The sequence below is a fragment of the Rhinolophus hipposideros genome (genome assembly GCF_964194185.1).
Source record: "Rhinolophus hipposideros genome assembly, chromosome: 5".
NCBI classification, from domain to species: domain Eukaryota; kingdom Metazoa; phylum Chordata; class Mammalia; order Chiroptera; family Rhinolophidae; genus Rhinolophus; species Rhinolophus hipposideros.
The window spans coordinates 51,026,310-51,043,218 of record NC_138051.1 but is presented as its reverse complement, the minus strand read 5'-3'; the positions used below and the strand labels follow the sequence as shown (position 1 = coordinate 51,043,218).

Genomic DNA, 16,909 nt, shown 5'->3' with positions numbered 1-16,909 from the left:
CTCTGTTGATCACATTTTAAGTGAGTGCTTATGGCCATAATTAACAGTAATATAAAGTGCTATGTTTTCCTTCAGCATCTGATACTGTGGGGAGCTAGAACAGAAATTAGGGGACATTTATGGGTTATTGACCTACTAAACTGGAAGAGAAACAGTAAAAGGCAATCAACTGATAATCAGAGCTAATGTGCCTTGGGTAACTATATTTATTCTTTTATTTATTCATTTAACAACTTTTATTGAACATATACTGTTTTCTGGGGTTGATTTCAATTCAGTGCAAACAGTTTTTGAGTGGCCACGTTCCTAACAACTGTGCTCTCCATTATGCTAATTGGGCTGTGGAAGCATTCACGGGAGCTTAGGGGTCTTAGTAGAAAGACTGAGTGCCAAAGATTGGTTGTCAGTCTGGCGGTCGTTCAGTTGATCAATGTAAAAATAACAATGATAATAATATTTACAAAGCTACTTACATGGTTGATAGAGTGTAATGGTTTACTTAGCACTTGCATATATATTTTAAATGATTCTTGCAAAACGTTTTGAAGGTGAGAGAATAGGGAAAGTAGGAATAATTGATATGGGAGACATTGGCCTTGGCTTTTAAAAAATTGATAGAGCTTACCTCACCATATGCTTTGCTTTTCCTAACAGTCACATGCTTTTTTTTTTTTGAGAGAGTTTAAATATTTTTTGTGTTGCTTCTATTGCAAACATGGAGAAAATATGAATGGTGCTACTTCTCTTAAGAAGGAGCTACCTTTTGTGGCTTTTGATTCCCTGACTCTAAATTACTATTTTTGATGTTTCTGTGAGTTCTTTTTAGGTCTGGGGTAAGATTCTTGCCTCTTCCAGGGATCATTTCTTAAAAGATGGTGTAGTTCTAGTTGTTTCCAAGCCTATATTCAAGATTATCTATCATGATTATAAATTGTAAATCAAACTTCATATTTACAGGGGACCTCAGGTTGTCAAAAAATACTTCATAATTGTACAGCTCTTTGATGTTTGAATCTCTGTTTAACCCAGGGAAGCTGAACAACCTCATCATAAGACTTGAATTCAATAATTCTCCTAGGGTCCTGCCCTGATGCCTTCTTCCACAGAGGCTTATGTTACCATATGGAATCATTATTTGCTGAGGCACTTCTGTCCTTTATGTCTATAAAATGAAGAATGATGGTTTTTCGATTTGAGAGTAGAAGATTCTCTGAGAAATCTGTTGTGTGATGTCTGATTTGCTTGTAGTGAGGCATGCACAAGCAAAGAGAAGCCAGGCGTGCACAGTTAGTTCTCTGTTGCATTAGACAAACATGATTAAACCATGATCAAACCAAAAACGTCTCAGATACCGACATACACAGTTCTGGCTCAAGTCAGTTTCTCAGTTGGATAAAGAAATACAAATACTGATGGGTATTTTTGCCTTTTTAGTTATCTTAGTGACAGCTTGCACGGGTCGGCAAACTACATACAGACTGTCTGATTTTATAAATAAAGCTTTATAGGAACTGAGTGATACCCATTCAGTTGCATACTGCCTGTGACACCTTTTGGGCTACAATGGCAGAGTCAAGTAGTTGCAACAGAGACCCTATGGCGTGCGTTTTAGGAAAAATTTACAAGTGCTTGACTTGGGAAAAAAAAGGCTCTGAATTAAAATAAGCGTTTGTTCAAATCTTGGCCAGATATATGCTTGTTAGCTGTGTGAACAGTTAACATTTATTCACCACAGTGTAAGATGGTGCCAGGTTCTGGAGATGCGATAGTAAACAAGGTATGGATGGTGTCTCCTCTCAGCGGGATTCTTCACTGAGTGTCAATTCCTATTGCTGTCAAAATTGAGATAATAGTATCTACCTGACAGGGTTGTTGTCAGGACTAAACGGATGTCTATGAAAATAAATGGCATATAATGACAATCAGTCAAGGATGAATTCCATTTCATTTTTGTACAGTGATGATTACATTTGTAGTTCCAAATTAATGGAGTCCTATTTTAAGACAGATCAACATTGTATGATCAATAAAGTTTTACAAAACAGGTAACTGTTTACTATTTCAATTAATCATAAGTTTAATATTCTGGGTACCTTGTACACTGGCTCTTCATCAAATGGGATTCCTTGGTGGTTTCCCAACCACGGTCTTATTTTTACTAAAAAGTCACCAAATCAAACAATTTTCCAGCTAGTACAGTCATGCGCCGCATAACGACGGTTTGGTTAATGAAGTATAGCATATACGACAGTGATCCCACCTGCTTATAATGGAACTGAAAAATTCCTATCCCTTATTAGTGTCAGAGCCATTATAATGTGTGCAAGGCATTACTGTTTTGTGCCATCTCAGCCTATCGATAGTTGTGCTATTGGCTAGAAATACTTGGGGGTGCTAATCTGGTCCCCTGAGTTTCCCATAAACATCGCCCTTTTAAACCAGTCTTACCACTGGACCTTCCCTTGGGCTTTGTAATGATTGTAAGATGCCCTTCAGGTGTTAACCATTAGGAAACTTTGAAGGAAAAAAAGTTTGTTACTAACAGACTGGAGCTACAGGTTGTTCCCCACAGCATAGCGAGGTAGTGAGTAGGCAGCACACGGGCTAGGGTTCTGTGGGCTCACTCTTTCTTGGTAAATTTAAAACATAAGAGTGGGAATTCAAAGTGCGGGAGAATTTAAAAAATAAATAGTCCAAATGGTCAGTTATCTAAAATCAACCAAGATCTCTAAAACAAAGCAGCCTCCGTGGGGGAGGCGACCTGGCTCTTTACCCAGTTGTGTTCGGTGATGTGTGCATTCCAGATAGCCTTCCTGGAGGTGGATGCCCTTTGAGGTGGTTGCCTCTGCAATTAAAGCTTAAGTCAGGCACCTGCATTACAAAACGAAAAGCCAACACTCAAGACTTAAACTGCAATTACTCGTGTATTTGTGGTGATGCTGGTGTAAACAAACCTGCCGTTGCCAGTCGTATAAAAGTATAGTTCACGGAATATAGTCAATAATATTGTAATAACTGTGTGTGCTGCCAGATTTTTCAGGGAGATCACATCGTAAGGTGTATAAATGTTTAATCACTATGTTGTACGCCTGAAATGAATATAACATTGTATGTCAACTATAATCAAAACATAAATTTTAAAGAGTATAGCACACACAATTAGAGTAGTAAGCTGCACCATCTAGGTTTGTGCAGTACACTCTACGAAGCTTGCACAATGACAAAATTGCTTAACAATGCATTTGTCAGAGCGGTATCCCTGATGTTAAGTGACACAGCACTGTATTTTAATAATTAAATTAGATATCTGACACTTGTGCCAAAATTCAGCATTAATGTGCCTCAGTATACCCAATTGACTGGGCCTAAATGTCAGATTATCAACAGCCATTTCTGGTATTTCTAAGTGGTTTAGACAAAGATGTTGCCAAATCGTTGGTACATAAGTCTGGGAAGCATGGCAGCGTATGAGGGCAACCTTGGAAAGTAGATACTTTTTGGAAATGGGAAGTATTTTAGATTATATAATTTAAAACTGCAGAGACTTTCACTAATCTTAACTGCCCAATTTTGGGGCATTTAACTTTCCAGAAAGTAAAAGCACCATGCAGTGACTATTTTGGAAGCCCTTCTACCATGTTTCCCCGAAAATAAGACCTAGCTGGACCATCAGCTCTAATAGGTCTTTTGGAGCAAAAATTAATAAGACCTGGTATTATATTATAATATTATAAAGACCAGGTCTTATATTAAAATAAGACCGGGTCTTCTGTTAATTTTTGTTCCAAAAGGTGCATTAGAGCTGATCGTCCTGCTAGGTCTTATTTTCGGGGAAACACAGTAGCATTGCTTTAATTTCTTTATTCACTGTGACAGGTCATTTCAAAGCCAGTCATTTCCCTTTGTACTCCAAGTCTAATGCATATAGTAGTGATTGCCATAATGTCACCTTGGTTAATTTTTAATTGCCTTTTCAGATGTATCTTTGAGCTCTGTTCCATTTTACCTGTACAGTATATGAGATAATCCAAATTGGTAATTTCTTGTCTCTGGCATTTCTCTATCGCTTGTTTTTCAGCCTTTAAGATGGAGTTATGTTCAAATTGTTTCCCTTCATAGTCTTAACTCTTAGTGAGTTTATTTATAGCAAGTCTCTGTTGTGTCACATGATTTGAAAACACTTTCAGCCTTTGAAAGTTCCAATTAGAATATTAATTGGGTGCTTTCACCATCTAGACTTTTGCTGGGTTGGCAACAAAACTTCCCAGGGGCTAAACATGGGAGTTTATTGACCTATGTAGAATGTGGTTAAAAATTAGAATGTCATGAGTGAACATTCTAATTTTTATTGCAGAAGGAAGCTTTCCTTTTCTTCCAGTTCAGCTCTGTTACCTTCAGAAGTAGTTATCTGCTCTGTTTCCTTTCCTCATCACAATTTGAACTTTGGAGAGCCAAAGTAGTAGTTTTCTTTATACCTACATCTCTGGAAAGATAAAACCTGTTGTCCAGTTGAAACTGGAAACACCTGTCTCTTATTTAGAAGAATTTAGGATATCATGGCTACCAAAATATTTTCTAATTTTGATTATAAAATATAGGGGAAAAATCCAAAATAATTAAAAGATTGTTTTTGTATACCTTTCTCCTACATAATTTTCATTCATCTGGCTTAAGTCTTCTGATTTCGAATTCGATGACTCTTAGGGTTTTGTTTGTTTGTTTGTTTTGTTTTGTTTTTTTGCCCCGGGTCATTTCTAGGGGGTGCTTAAAGATTAAACTGAGTTACATATAAGTTGTGTGGGTCTTCCCACAGGTAGGATGGAACCTACCTCCACGTAAATGAATCTGGCAAAATAGGGTAGTTTAGTAAATCCACTAACAGGCAAAAATAAACTGTTTCCCTCCTCCCCCAATCTCCAGCACCAATATACACAAGATCTATGGGCGGACATATGTGTAATGATGGACGGTTTAGAGTGGGAAGGAAGAAGGGATTTAAGGCCTTGCCTGGGAGGACAAAATTATGAAATGTCTATATGAATCTACAGAGGATAACTTCAAGTCTTATTTCCCTAGGTGTGAAAATTGGACTTCCTCCCTGAATCCTTTTTGGGAGGAGATCAGGAATCAGTATGAGACTGTTTTCGTTACATTCCCTAGCAAGCCTGAAGCCAGTGAATTCTGCCTCATTTATATTTTAGAGTCTGATACCCAACTTTCCAATATAACTTGATTTTCACAGGGAAAGTGATCTAATTGTATCATTTTATGGGCATTTTTATTTTAATTGCAGCCAGAGCTCACCTTTTGCTTCCCTGAATTTATTCACTTGTTTATTCATTTGACATTTATTAGGGTCACTGTTTGGTACGAAGATATACATAGATGTGGGTTCTGTCCTGAAGAGGCCAGAGAGGATTCTCACTTAGGCGTGGGGTGAGGATGTGCACCCAAATAACTGTGGTGCATGATAGAAGATGTTAAATGCTCGAGATGAGTGCACTTAAAGCACCAGGAGGGTCAGAAGGTAAAGAGATGTTTGCAGCTCAGCAGATCAACAGCACACTATGTTGTTAGCCATATTTGACAGGAAATGAAATTTTTCAATCAGATAGAAGGCTATAGACAATAATATAACAAAAGTGTGTGCCTGTACCCAGATTTGTTAGTTCTTAACATTTTGCAATGTTTGCTTCTAATTTTTTAAAAGAAATACATTGACACTCTCCCTGTGAACTTCTATTTCCCTGTCTTTCTCCTCCTTTCTTCCTCAGAGGCATTTATCTTCCCCATAGGTGTATGTGTATGTATTCATAAAACAGTATATGTATTCACAAACAAAATATGCCATACATATATGTACATATATATATATATCTTTTTATATAAATGGTAGCATGCTGTATATATTCTTCTGCAGTTGGCTTTGTTTGCTTAACATAATGTATTCAAGATTCATCCATGTTGTTGCATGTACCTGTATTTCCTTCATTGTCATGGTATTCTATCCTTTGGATATATCAAAACTTTTAATTCTTCTGCTATTGACATTTAAGGTACTCTCAGCATTTTGCTATTACAATAATTCTGCATTAAACATTCCTGAACATAACTCCTTGTATACCTGGATGAGAGACCTTCGAGGATATGTACTTAGAAGTGATATTGCTGGCTTATGGGGTATATGTATGTACAGCAATTAGGGATTGCCAAATTTCTGTCCAACGTGATTATACTAGTTTCCACCACTACCAGCATTATATCAAAGTCCCCATTACTCTACATCCTCACTTGTATTTAGAGTTCTCATACTTACTAAATTTTGCCAACCTGAGGAATGTGAAATGTTATCTCATTGCTATTTTAATTTGCCTTTCATTGATTTCTTGTGAAGGTGTGCATCTTTTCATGTATTTATCGGCCATTTGGCTTTCCTCCTTTGTGAATTGGCCAGTATATTATTTGCTCCTTTGTGTGTGTGTGTGTATGTGTTTTTTCTGGTTTGTAGCAATTTGTATATATTTGGGATTATAATCCTTTAATAGTAACACACTACGTGAACATTTTCTTCCTCCTTGTAATTAAATTCTTCCTCCATCTTTTTTGGTATAATTATCATGTAGTTTTAAATGTAAATGGAAAGGATTGTTTTTTGTTCTTTATGGTTAGTGCTTTTGGTGTCTTATTTAAGAAATTTCAAGATATGCTCTATCGTCTTCTTAAAGTCTATTTTTATTATTAAAATTTTTACCTTTTGCATTTGTGTCTTAATACACCTGTAATTGGTATTTGTGTCTGTATAAGGACCCATAAATCTTAAAGACAAGTGATGTAACGTATGGGAAAGTCAGACAATATTAATGTGTAAAGAATTTTTTAAATTGTATTCTATGCAGTTTTGGAATAAGATTAGGAGGTCCCAAATGTGTGGTTTTCCTCTAAGACTGGTCTTCTCCATGATGGGAAAATATCAGAAACTAGTCCTGCTTTGGATTTTAATACATGTTGGTTTCCTTAAACTAAGAACAGCAGTGCATTCCATAAACCCACCTTTAAGGAGTCACTGTACAAAATTCTAGGATAACATCCTTATAACTTTTTCATGTCAAGATTAATTTTCCTAATTTCCTTACATTAATTCTTACATTACTTAAAACAGAATAAGTGCTCAAATGTTAGTTACTGTTGTGCTCACCCCCCTTTTTTCTCTCCTTCCAACCCATACACCACTCATTTTTGAAGGACCATTACCTGGCAAATAGATGAATTCTTCATTGTATACCGTTTGTTTATGGGATTGAAGAAAAACTGGAAAGGTGACAATGATTATAATGTGAAAAAGAATTTCTTTTTTCATTTTAAAAATAAGATTCATTTGTAATAACTATCTTTAATAACTCTATATTTACCCTAGGGAATGCACAAGTATAGATATTGCTAGCTTTAACATTGATTAAAAAGACAGTTGGTAACCACAAAATGGCCTCAGGGTTTTTGAAAATTAATTTGGGGAATGTAATCAATAATGTTGTAAAGATTTTGTAGAGTATCCGATGGACACGTGTCCCATTTGGGAGACCACCTCAGGGATGCTGTAGATGCCTGATCACGGCACGGTACACCGGAAGCTAAACAATAATGAATGACAACTATAATTTTATATATATAATGTGATGGCTCGGTGCGAGGTCAGAGGGATAGTGGATGGGGGTTGGGGGAGGGGGGTTCACAGTGTGAGGGATATAAATGATGAACGTCTAAGTATTACCTTGTCTTGTGCACCTGAAACTAATAAAATAAAAAAATAAAAAGATATGCTCTTTATACTAATACAAAAGGATTGAGTCTTCTTCCCATTCTAAAACTCGGTGCTTTACTATAAAGAATTCTCCCTGCGTTTGAACCAAGACTCTGGAGCACTCGGCTCAGAGGAGTTTGTGACAACGGACCAGAATCAGTAGGTTTCCTCTCTTCTCAATCAGGCAACCGAAAATAGGAACGGTAGTTCTAAATATTAGAAGCAAAGTCTAAATATTAGAAAAATAAAGAGAAGGACTGTAACAAACTGCTTCAAAATACATGTCTGAGGTAAGAAACAGCTTGTACTTTCATGCAATGGCAGCTTCCAGGTGAAATCTTCTTCAGTTTTTAATCTTTGGGTTTGTATTTTGCTGGTCTTTCCTTCCCATCTTTGATTTGGTCCTTCTTCTTGGTAAGAATCCCTTTCATGTTTCCATAAGCTGTTGTTTGTTGGCATTTCTTCTCTGATTCCCTTTCAGCCATGCTCTGAGTAGCCTGAACCCTGAGTAGGTGGTGCTCGGATGTTGACAAACTCTCCTCCAGGGACGTCTGGTTTTCTGTCTTGTTAAGAGTCCTCTGAAACTCACTCTTTAAAGCAGCAACTGTGTTTTCCAAGTCACTCAAATCTTGGACGTTTATAAAATCCTTTTGATTTCCTTGAGCCAGCTGTAAATCCTGCAGTGCTCTTTCTAGTTTTGTCTTCTCATCCAGTGCATTTGTAGGCTGTATTTCAGTTGCCTTCAGCCTTGACTTCAATGTCTCATTCTCTTCGTGGAGTCTTAAAATTTCCTCATGTAGGAGTTCTGCTGTTACATCTTCGTTAGGTGGAGCAAGTTCTGGCTTTATGATATCTATGGTGGGCTTTTTATTTGAAGAAGTAAATCCTGCTGTTTCAAATTCTGCAACTTGTTCTAATAATTCTCTGTTTTCAGTTCAGAGAAATGTGTTTGTAGCTTGAGGTGCCAGCGCTCAGCTTGTGAGCAAAGCTGCCGCAGAAGTAACAGGTTGGTGCAGGCCGTGTTGATGGGCTCTGCCTCTGGCTGGCTGTGCACACAGCCTGTAACCTGCTCAGGACTTTGGAGACTTCATCTGTGGTGAAGGTCTCCTCCACCAGCCTGCTCTCCTTGAGGTCTTGGAAGCAGGAATCTACAGTCCTGGGTCTCAAACCTCTTTTTGAACAAGCAAAACACATATAATTAATAACTTCATTTTTATGTTGCTCCCTTAGGCCCAGCTCTGCCATGGGGCAGGCGGGAGGCAGCAGCCTATATAGCAGCCAGAGAGGCCAGGAGGAGCCTTGCTAAATAAACCTGGGATCGCCCTTGAAAAAGAATTTTTAATAGAAAGATCTTTTCCTTGAATAACTAATTCAAAACTGTACTTCATCCTGTTAGTTTAGAGAATATAAATTATACCTTAGCACCACACCAGGCTTGAAAATAACATTGCTTTGTATTTTGTTAATGTTGTTTTAAACTCTGTGTTTTAAAACTCAAAGCGGGTGTTGTACGTTCATATTTGTGCTTGTATTTCGTGGGTTATTTAATCTGTGCATGTGGGCATCTAATTCTGAAGAAGAATGAAATTCTCCAACCTTAAAACTGAATCTAGCCCTTCTGTGAATAGTAGTTGGCTCCACACTTGTCTTTTTTAGGATGAATCTATAGTCTCTGAATGCCCGTATTACTGGTTTGCACTACTCCTTAATGGTACAATTTTTTGCCTTGTATTATATTTTTCTGTGTAACTCACTATTCCTAAACTGTACTAGATTACAAATTCCTATTCATCTGGGTATTTCTGAAGCATCTAGCTCAGTGTCTGATAGTGTAAATGCTTAGGAAATGTTTGTTGAATGAATTCTTGTTATGTTTTATTATCATTAATAGCTACTAATAGCTACAGCTTTTATTATTAATACTACAATTTCCAAAGTGCTTTTCACGTATGGTTGAAATTGGTAAAGATAAGAGTGTACATTCAAACCAAACCAGAAATACTTCCGATGCTTTAGGTATGAGTCACCTGGGTAGGTGTGATTCTTTAGGCTATGGTAAACTACTGTTTTTAGATTCTTAGGGATTTTGTTGTAGTCACGCCAGGCCCTGAATAACACTTGTTTGTTTTCATTCAAAAAGTACTTTTCTTTGCTATGGTTATTCAGATTCACTTGGGAGTGAGGATGTATGAGATTGTTGAAAGCGGATATACTTCACGTTCTTTCTAATGTTTCCTGTCCTCCATAGGCCCTCATTTTGTGTAACTTGACTATAGCCTATGTGGGAGAGACACTGCCAGAGAGTTGGATGGCTATCTTCCACTTGTCTTGTATTATTTCTCACTAAGGCTTAACTACTATTAGATCCATCTGTTACATGTAACCTCACAGGAGACGCAGAATAGAGAAATAGAGTGGTCCCCAGAACTTGATGCAACATCCAAACTTGAATAGCGTTTCCGTGACAGAGGGTGGTCGTGGTTGGCATGCACAATTAATGTTTCATTGTAAATGGCTAAAAATCCTCTCCAAAGAAACTGCTGACAGGTTGTCTCCTTAAGCCAGATCTTACAGTCTCCAGACTTCTGTCTTCACTTTTAGAAAGCGCACATTTCTCTTTCTCCTCTACTTCCCAGTCAGACTCACCCCTTCTTCTCGTCCTTTTCATATCCTTTTCTATTTTTATGCACTAGTGCTTTGTGTATTTTGCTTCCCTAAGTATTTCTCTCAGGAAGGCTCTTGATGACTCTCAACCCTTGGTTAGATTAGACTCATTTACCTGTTTTCATAAAATGGTTAGTGGTGCCTCGGAAACCTTTGTAGTCACCTCTTCCAGCTGTTAGCCTAAATGGTCCTTAGGGAGACCAGAAGCAATGAACCTGGAATAACCACATTTGACTTCTGTGAGCCCTCTTGAGAATTTAGTAATTACTTAATGGATTGAATTGGTGACATATACTATTCCAGATAACACCCTGGGTTGCATTAAATTAACCTTCACAAATGGGTATTTATTGGTGTACTCTTAAAGACTACATGTGTTGGCTGTAATTGCCCTTCCATGCTTCTCCATGCTGATAGGTATTTGTACTGAGTGAAAAATTTTCTCAGATTAGAGCCTGGGTGGTAGTTCTAGCCATTTAGTGATGTGTGTCATTGTGTTCAGCACATTGAGCATAAATCCTGTCTTGTAAACAGCAGGGAGACTAATGAGGTTTACCCACATTCTGGTATCATTACCAGGAATTCCAACAGAGAAAGAGAAGGCTTAGAAAAGAAGTACACAAAACAGAATTTTGGAACTCTTGATGATCCGAATTAAGGCGAGATATTGTTGTCTAACATTTAGTATAGCCATGTATATACAAATATGGGTAACCTACGTTCATCTAAAAAAGAAACCAAACATTTTGCTTTTAATGAACTCTTGCAAAGTCACTAATTTAGTTCTACTGAGAGCTAATGAGGGGCTTATTTATGAGTGTCTCTAATTGTGAGTGGTACAAAGGGGACAGCTATTGAAATAATTCAGCTGTTAAAATGATAGCATACTTTTTGCTTTCTTGGAACTCCTCATCATTTCAGCCAACTGAAATTTCACGCCAGTTTTAATCTTACAATTTTTGGAGTGATTCTGTGGTTATTTTTATAGACAAGTGACATATGAACACACCAACTCTTTTGCAAGAAGCCTTTCAAATGTGATTTTTTTTAAGGTTTATTTCAGATCTTTATTTTTATTGTTACTGTTAAATAATTTGTGTATTTGGTAATGTCACACCAAGGGATCCTAAGAATGTCCTTATAATTGCCAAAGAGTAGTCCACAGAAATCCGCTAAAGACTCTCCTTATATAAGTGAGTGATTAGCAGTGTCATTAAGATCCACTGGAAATCAACAATTTTATGTTAGCTAAAGACTTACTGTACTAGAAATTAGAGCAGTGACGCCCAAGAGAACTCTTCCTTTGAATCTTAGCTAAAATTGATTTTAATACTTGGTGATAGTGGTGGAAAGAAGAGGTTTGTTGGCCCTTTTCTTCCAAACCATTTCAGCAGCTGCCTAAGCTCATGAAAACCACAGTGGGTCTGGTAAACTCTGGAGAGGGAACTTGTCAGAAGCTTAGGCTTTTCACTTGAGTCTAATAGAGACTTAGCACTTTGCAGGTCAGTGCCACTGCTATTTGTCTCTGCCCTAAGAGCTCTGGAGTTCTTCACATCAAAACCACATCTTGCTGAGCGGAGATCAAACGTAGGAAGGTAAGGATTCTGCCAGTGATTTATCATGCCAGGGAGAGTGATCAGGCCATATGGGGCCATTGCAAATGAAGTTGACATTCCGGCAGTTTTTCATACAGGTCTCACATGTAGTTATAGCTAGTTTTTCTTGTAGAGGAATTCCGGGTCAAGTGGCAGCTTTCAGTGGCATTTCTTAGGAAAAGTTACCTCCAACATGAGATTCATTTCAAAACTAAGTCCAAGATTTTTCTAATATTTTATTTAAATGGCAAATAGGAATTTCTTGACCAAATGTTTGAAGCTTAATTTGGGCTTTTTCTTCTTTCTCCTTTTCCAGGAGGGTGCCTATTGAGAAAAAAAAAAAGAAAGAAAAAGAAAAATTAAGGTCCTTTGAGGTCTACAAAAAAATCTTTCTTCCTAAATATTAAATGTGACTTTGATGAAATTGACTACATAAGCTATGCACAATTAGGTTTATTAGTCCATTACGACATTTTATTAACTCAGGGGCTTTCGGAATTAATTACAACTAGATATTACAATTCAATACCTGGGGTAGGAAAAGGAGACACATAGACCTTTTTGTGTATTTGTAAGAACAAAGAGGAAGAATTTAATCATTTAAGTCCAAAATAGGTATAATTATGTTTGAAAGCATTCGCTAGGATTTGCATCAAGGGCAAATTTTTAATTTCAATGGAAAAAAATTAATCCCTCTAATTAACTATTTATTTACATGAACAGATACATGAAAATGATTGTGCTACAAAAATTCAGCTTGCTCTTTGTTTACTGTCAGAAGCAAGTGTTTAGCCTCCTGTGGAGAAATCACTTATTTATTGGTTCAAAGGCCTCTTCAACCTTGGAATATGCCCTGGGATGTTTCAGGCCCTCTGCAGGAGATGCTTGCTTTGTAACATAAATGAAAGATGATATTGGCATTTAAATGAAGTAGTCCATAATATTAACTTTTTTTTTCATGACATTAACTTTTGATTCAACTGAAGATACTGTTGTCCCTTTTGTGTTTTACTTTTTCGTTTATTAATGAGATTACCATAAATGGAATTAATTACATAAATGGAATGGGCTTTGGCGGTTAGAACTAGAGCTCATCCTGTAGTCAAAATTCACTTGATTTCCTGAGGTATCAGTTTATCTGTTTATAGACTGGGAATTATTCTGATTGATGAAGTACGTCAACTCTGCAGGGAGCAAATTTAAGTATAATAATGAAATGGAATTTCTCCTAGCTTACGCTTGGCGTCCTTGGAACAGGTACAACATCCATGGAAATCTGCTAGGCTTGCAGATAAAATATACCGGCATCTAGTTAAATTTGAATTTTAGGTAAATAACTAATACTTTTTAAATATAGGTATGCCCCATGACTTGCCAGTGATTTGGGACATACTTATACTGAAATTTAATTCATTGTTTTTCTGAAATTCATATTTAACTGGGTATCCTGTATTTTTACTTGTTAAAATTGGCAAACCTAAACCGATTACACAGTTTGTGATTTTTATCTATGACCAGCAAATAAACATCATTTTAGTGTAAAATTAATTGACAATGAAATAAACCAAAGGAATCCTTTAAAATTGTTGCACTTGAATAATGAAGAATGTAGTAGACTTTTTTTTAAGCCCTAGCAATACTACTGAATAAATAAGTCAACTAGGACCATTGTAAAGACAGCTTAATCTCCTAAATGAATTGCTCCAACCTTTTAATTCAAAATCATACAAACAAAAACATTGAGATAAGCTGGGTGCTTTTTCAAATGGGGACCCCTGTGGCTTTGAAAATAAACACTTCAGGTTCCTCCTCCCTCCCCCCCCCAACACCCACACTCACACTCAGTAGCCTTTCTGATGTCTGCCATTTGCAAATGAACAGGCTGAATTCTGAGAAAGACAGAAGACTAATTAAACCTAGGGAAGATAGGCAAAAGAACATTTGTTTCCAAGCAGAAGACCAAAAAAAAAAAAAAGTTACATTCTGCTTTCTCAAGACTGACAACCGCATTAAAGCCCTTTCACTGAGTTTCCTTTTCTCAAAGCATATTTCCCACACCACTGCTCAGACCCTCTCAGGGCTAGACCACCGTAGTATGTTTGAACCAGCCTGCATTAGACTGTCTCCATGGCAGTCAGAAAAGGGTAGCAGTCAGAAATGCCTGCAAACAAGTTAATGGGTTAGACGGCCTTCACCATCTTTACTTATGTCCCCATTCTTTTGCCTTGTGTGTCTCCGATAGTTTGGCAGACAGGTCTTGGTGACTAGCTATAGAGAGAAGAATAAATGAATGAATAAACAAACAAACACAGAACAAGGAGTGACTAATTTTTTAAGAGCACTAATAAATTGCCTTGAATTGGTTGTTTACATTCAGAATCAGAACCAGTTAAGTTTGAATGCACACCATGCCAGGCTTTTCAGTAATACAATACCTTATTTAATCCTTATGACCACTAGGTGAGGTGGTTTTATTATCTTATTCTCCAGATGAGAAAATTGAGCCACAGAAAGTTTAAATGACACCTTTAGGTCACACCATCTAGTAATCTTTATATGCATGGCAGTTCGACCCATGAAGAAATTATATCAGAACAACGGGGAGGCAGAATTTGACTTTAGAGCACCTTTGCCCACTTGTGTGGTTAAAGAAGACCCAGCGACCTCCATGAGATTCACACCAAGTCATATGACTAAGAGAGACTGGGAAAATTAGACCGTTTTTGTCTGTGTGGAGATATCCTGCCACAAGGCTTGAAATCCTGAATCAAATGGAACACTAGGTCTGCCCTAATCTGTATCACAGGTCCCTGGAATTACCCCAGAGTCCTTTAATCTGAATCATTCTGGGAACAAGGCCAGGCCCCCCACCTTACCTCACCTCCCAGTTCATTTGTCCCCTGAAAGGCTGGCCAAACTGAACGGTCCTCTGGGGAACATGACTAATGACCTTTTGTCTCTGTACTTTCTCATCAGTGTCCTTTCACTTTCAGAAACAGACCTTGAGGTTAGACGGATATGTGAGAAGCTGGGTGGATCTTTGTTACCCAACTGCTAATGTCCTAACTTATTTATGTTTACAACATCAACGCAGTTTGTGTCATCATTGCATGTTAGTGTAATGTGTTGGGCATATAACATTTATTTTAAAATACTCTGGCACAGTCACTTTAGATTAGTATTTTTCTTAAAATGTTACCTCTAGTTTCTCTTTCTTTTGACCTTGTGCTATCTGCATACTTTGTAAGTCCAGTTTGCAGTCTTTTCTAGTGAATTATTTTCTTTTTTTTCCTTCCTTTCAGCCTATGACTCACGATAAGTGGGATTCGGTTCATACAGTCTTGGGTCCATTATTTGAAACTGTTAATTGGTTTTAAATTAGAATTAATAAATTACTCCTTGTCAAAGCAAACTTTGTAAAACCATGCTTTTTGCCAGCAAAAGATTACACCTTTTGAGCAAAGGCCGTGTCTCTATAATATCAAAACATTGACTTTAAAGTGAAAAATGCAATCAATCATCTAGGTGTTTTCCTATACAATGCCATTTGGGTGTTTTTTCACTTTTTAGCCAGATGTTTTGGCGTGAAGCAGAGTGAAGAATGGAAGTCAACAGAACTGCTTTTGCTCTGACTACCTAGATATTTCAATATGAGGGTTCTTCCCCCACCACCCAGAAGTGATCTGATTATTTGCTTCATTATTTTACTTTATATAGGTGACCTCTTAATTAGAAGTAAAATAAGGTGGGGATTTTTTCATTAAAAATACTTTTCTTACCTTTGATTACAATCTTCAATTATATTCTGCTTTGCAGAGTAGCATACTGAGGTGGTTATCAATACAAGTTTTTATGACAAGATAAATTTAATTTTATTTAGTTAAATGATAGGGCTGTCTGTTCTTTGTTGTCCATAAATCTCTTTAAAGTACATCAGTAGAAACGGAGCAATATGTAAAAGGAGATAAGTAACATGTAACAAGTCCTTAAACTACATCTTTATACTGATTAATTAAAACTCGTTGAACTGTTTCCTATAAATAGATCAACTGGTTATTGATTTGCTCTCTGGTACTCCCCTTGGATGAACCAAAAGCAGTTTAGTGGCAAGGTGAGTAAAATTCAACCCTCCAAGGCACAATTTACTACAGGTTTATTACAAATCATTTGAAGCATTTACTATTACAATAACAAAACATTTTATTACTGAAATAAAAACATGGCAGCTTTGTCAAAGATTCATTGAGGATAGGAAATTATTTACACTTAACTCCCATTAATGCCTGCTGCTTTGAGAATTCCTCAGGGGGTTAGAGTCCCCAATTAGAAAATTCATGGCAACCTCTATATAGTCATGACCCCTTTGTCATAGGCCAAAAAGTGTGGTAAGTCTGATTTGTCCTCAGTTATCTTCTGGCTGCAAAAGTGGCCAAGGGATGTGGCTTGGCTTGTATGGCAAAGCTTCATTGTTTTGAATGTTTATGCAAATAACTGTTGTGATTTATAAAACAACATAAAGCAATTTTTAGATGAATCGGATCCCTGTTGACAGCAAATCTGAATCCCTTATTCCATCTTCACTTCTTTCTCCAGTACTGTGATTTATCAAATCTTTTGAGCACCGACTGCATGTTTCTGCATGGGAGAAATCAAATGAGGCCAAGAGATCGTCAAGGAAATCAGGAAAGGGAGAAATAGGAAAGGGAGAAACATCCGTTTTGGCCAGCTAAGCCTGAGGCACATTCACCTTTTATTTCCTAAATTGTACAACAGCCCTGCAAGGTAGATAGGCTTGCTTGTTATTTTTTCCTTCCTTTTTTTCCTTTTCCCTGTTTTTACAGAGAAGGAAACA

At 37.1% G+C, this 16,909-nt stretch overlaps 1 protein-coding gene and 1 pseudogene across 2 annotated transcripts in view; one reads left to right on the top strand and one right to left on the bottom strand.

Moving 5' to 3' along the window:
• Nucleotides 1-16,909, top strand: part of ALDH1A2 (aldehyde dehydrogenase 1 family member A2) — a 90,316-nt gene that overhangs the window by 4,094 nt on the left and 69,313 nt on the right. The window lies entirely within an intron of this gene.
• LOC308497655 (leucine zipper transcription factor-like protein 1) lies at nucleotides 8,149-9,043 on the bottom strand (annotated as a pseudogene). Its single transcript has one exon. The product of its transcript is annotated as a leucine zipper transcription factor-like protein 1 (transcript).